We start from the raw sequence: 3825 nt of genomic DNA, 5'->3' as shown, positions 1-3825 counted from the left end.
CATCAAGACATTAGAAAACTCGTCTTTCAGACTAACCATCCGCAAGCCGACTGTAGAAAAACTCATCTCTGAATAGCTTCCTATTCAACGAGGAAATAACGTCCACTTGTCTGTACCGTAATTACGCGTATTTACATGAACAGGCGAACGTCAGTCTACGGTAATTAATTACATATACTGAACATGTCATCATGAGACTAAAAATATGCACTGATTTACTATGAACCCTTATTAACAATGAATATTTGTTAGGAAATATATTTGAAAAATTTTTTCTTTTTTCTTTTTTCTAAAATCATTGTCCTTTTTCAAAAATTATCGAACCAAACGTATCCGTTCAATTCGTTCCTTTTTATTTTACTATCGTATAGAGCAAAGAGAGAAGAAAGACGTAACATTATTATAAAGCTTTGATCTTTCGTACGAGAAAAGTTAATTTTCTCTCTCTCCTTCGATCGTTTATCCCGAACAAACTCCTCCATACTTTCGCTCGCCCTTTTATGTTCAACTCGCCTCCCCCCTCTTACTTTGTTAGGAATTTTTATTACGGACCTCTTATTAGATGGAGGTCTTAAACTTCCTTTCATCTTCTTCAAGCGGATTTCGTCTAAACTGAACGTTATTGAGTCTGACATAGCCAACGTGGAAAGCTTCGAAAATACGATAATTTCTCTAAATCCATTAAAGGTATCCTACCTTCCCTTCGTCGTCGTCAACTCGACAAGATGGATTGCATTAGGTAAACGAAATCATTACCACCTCTCCATGATGCAGACATCGAAAATTAGGTCTACGATACATGAGAATAAATAAACATGCGCTAATAAATCATTCCGTGCTTCAGCATCATTAATCACTTTGTATATAACTGCATATAATGGGATTTATTGAATAATATATAATATCTCGTTGCAAAAAAAAAATATTTAGCGAAATAAACTAACCGAAATATGACTCTCAAAGAAAAAGAAAAAAAAAGAGAAAGAGAGAGAGAGAGAGAGAGAGAGAGAGATAAAGAGAGAAGAAAAAAGAAAAGAGGAAAAATATTTATTTTCATCATTTAACAAATCTATCGAAGTAAAATAAGTTAATAATTAGAGTGATAATATCTACATATTATGACAACTCTTTTATAAATTCTTAGAATTAAAATATCTCTTTATCACATCAAATAATCATTGTCTAGCAACGAACGTTAAAAGGATTCGGTGTTTCGAAAAGAGGCCTTGCTGTATGAATTTTCATCCCTGTTTTGAATGGATCGGGGAAGGTAAAGTTCCTACATAGGATTCACGAAATGGTAGAGCAAGAGAGAAAGAGAAAGAGAGAAAGAGAGAGAGAGAGAGAGAGAGAATGAGAATGAGAGAGAGAGAGAGAGAGAGAGAGAGAGAGAGAGAGAGAGAGAGAAAGAAAAGGAGGGGTTGGATTGAGACATGTCGGGGTGTGGCCGGTTCTGGGATTAACTTTGCTGACAGCCAATCATATCCGAGACGACCCCACCAAGTGTACGACTGGGAAAGCCAGCTTTGAGGCCGTCGCAGCAGCAACCCCGTCCACCCTTCTACGTACAACAACCCCCTCACGGCTAATTGCCCTCGCTTTAATATCGCATGTGGAATGAAAGCTCGAGGCGGCAACGGGGTAGGTTCCTTGCTTGCTTCAGCTGGTGTTCCGGGTGTTCAGAGGTTGAAGGGAGCTGATAAGGTACTATATAGAAGCTAGCTAGGAGTCCAGGAAACAGAGACTGTTTTGAAACACCTTCGTTGCTCGTATACCTATAAACGAGCATTTCTCAATGTATATGTCTAGGTGTTAGCATGAATATGGTATAGACCATAGCTCTTGCTACGATTAAATTTCGAAACAATGGCCAACCGCTTGACGACTCCTTAGTTGGCGAATCTTGCTTTATTAATGATTTAGATACTGTGCAAAGTAGTTAGGTGTAAGGAAGAAAACCATGAAACTGAAATACCATCGATAATTTTTAATACTCCAAATAGAGGAGTCAATTTATAATGAATTCATTAATAGATCATGAATCTACGAAACAATGTAAGATAATATTTTTTGTATTTGTTATATTGAAAGAAAGAAAAGAAATGTTGATAACGATCGAAGGGGATAATCTTTTGGAAAATTTTGTAAACTGAATTTACTAGAATCTCTCGAGAATCGAAAAGAAATTCCGTGAAGCTAGGAAGATCTTCTGAGATCGCTTTCGTCTTATATATTGGCCTCCGGAAGGGGAATAGCTCTTATAAAGCGGAGCAATTATCCGGGTAAAATACTCTCCGAAATTTCCGTGATAAATTTCGACTCGTAATAAGGGTGGAGTCGCAAGTCATTTGGACGAGGACGATCAAGGGTATGGGTATCGAGCTTCAATAGAAATTCTTTTCAAACCCCACCGCGTGCTCGGTCGGCCGTTTAATTTAAACATTTGTCGCCTGTTACGCGTTCACCTTCTCTGCTACGTCGTTTTAACTTATACTTTCTAGAGCGGTTTCTTACTACTAAGCTAATAATTACCGTCTCTCTGAATACAGTGTGAAATAAGAACATAAAAGGGTCTCCCTAACACGAACTTGAAAATCTTCTCTTCCGTTTTCATTTCTTCGTCTGTTCCAACGTCTCTTTGTTCCAACTCGCAATAAAACGGAATCATCTTATTTACTTAAATAACGAATTATTAGCCATCTAAATTAATTATTTAATACGATTAATAATAAGAATGACAACCTTCCAAAAAAAAATTTGAAAATTGAAGAAAGTTTGAAAATTTAATTAGAAGTAACGCCTCACGATCAAATAAGAAAATATATTTTACGTTATACCTACGATAACTTAGCTTATTCCTATCCTCCATCTCCGCCCTTCTCCCAACGGTACCACTCTTCGAGGTAGATCCTACAATGCCAAAGTTTGCGACAAAGTTAGCACGCCGCGAAATATATGACGTAATTACATGAGCCCGTTCCTCGTTTTGTAAAATATTTAGAAGGTTCTCCAAGTAAATTTCGAATTTATAGCTTAATTTTACGCTCATAGAAGTGTCAACGAGATAAGTGCACAAGTTTTCATAATACCAAGCGATTTCTTTAGAGATCTCTTTGTGTAAGATATTATCTAGTATAAATTATATAAAATACATGAAAAAAGATGATCGATAAGGTTTAGATTCGTGAATAGTATTAAAAAAAAGGTGAAATATTAATAATTAAAAGTTTAAATATTAATTAAACGATATTGGTCGTGATATCGATCATCTACAACATAAGTTACTTTTCACAATGTAACATACCTTAAACATACCGTTGACATGACTTAAAAGCTCATCGTAATTAAGCACCCTTAAGCTCCTTAGAGGTTTTCCGAGGTTCTGAAATTCCCGCACGCTCGTCAACATCTAATGAGAGGATTGTGGATGAAGTTTCGGCCCAGATAGAAGCAATTAAGCAAACCCCACTCGATGCCAAGACGTGAGAATTACCTTAAGACTGTGTTTATACTCTCCATTAAATTACATTAAATCGTATCTATTAAAAATCATGTTTCATTTTATTTTCTTATTGATCGAAAAAAAAGAACAATAGAATACGCGAAAAGAACAACAATCTCTACGAAATATTATATCCCCAGAGAGAAATAAAGATGACAATAAAAAAAAAATCGTAAGATTTTAAAACAATGAGAAAATGAAATGTCGAAATAGATCGAGTTAAAAAAAAAAAAAGAAGTATGAAGGAAAAGAAAAGTAGCTCATCATAATTAAAGGAGACAGCTAATTAGCGCAACGTCTTAGACACAGATGACATCGTTGAG

This window comes from Vespa crabro, chromosome 3, assembly GCF_910589235.1.
Source record: "Vespa crabro chromosome 3, iyVesCrab1.2, whole genome shotgun sequence".
NCBI lineage: Eukaryota > Metazoa > Arthropoda > Insecta > Hymenoptera > Vespidae > Vespa > Vespa crabro.
Note: the sequence above shows the minus strand (reverse complement) of the source record.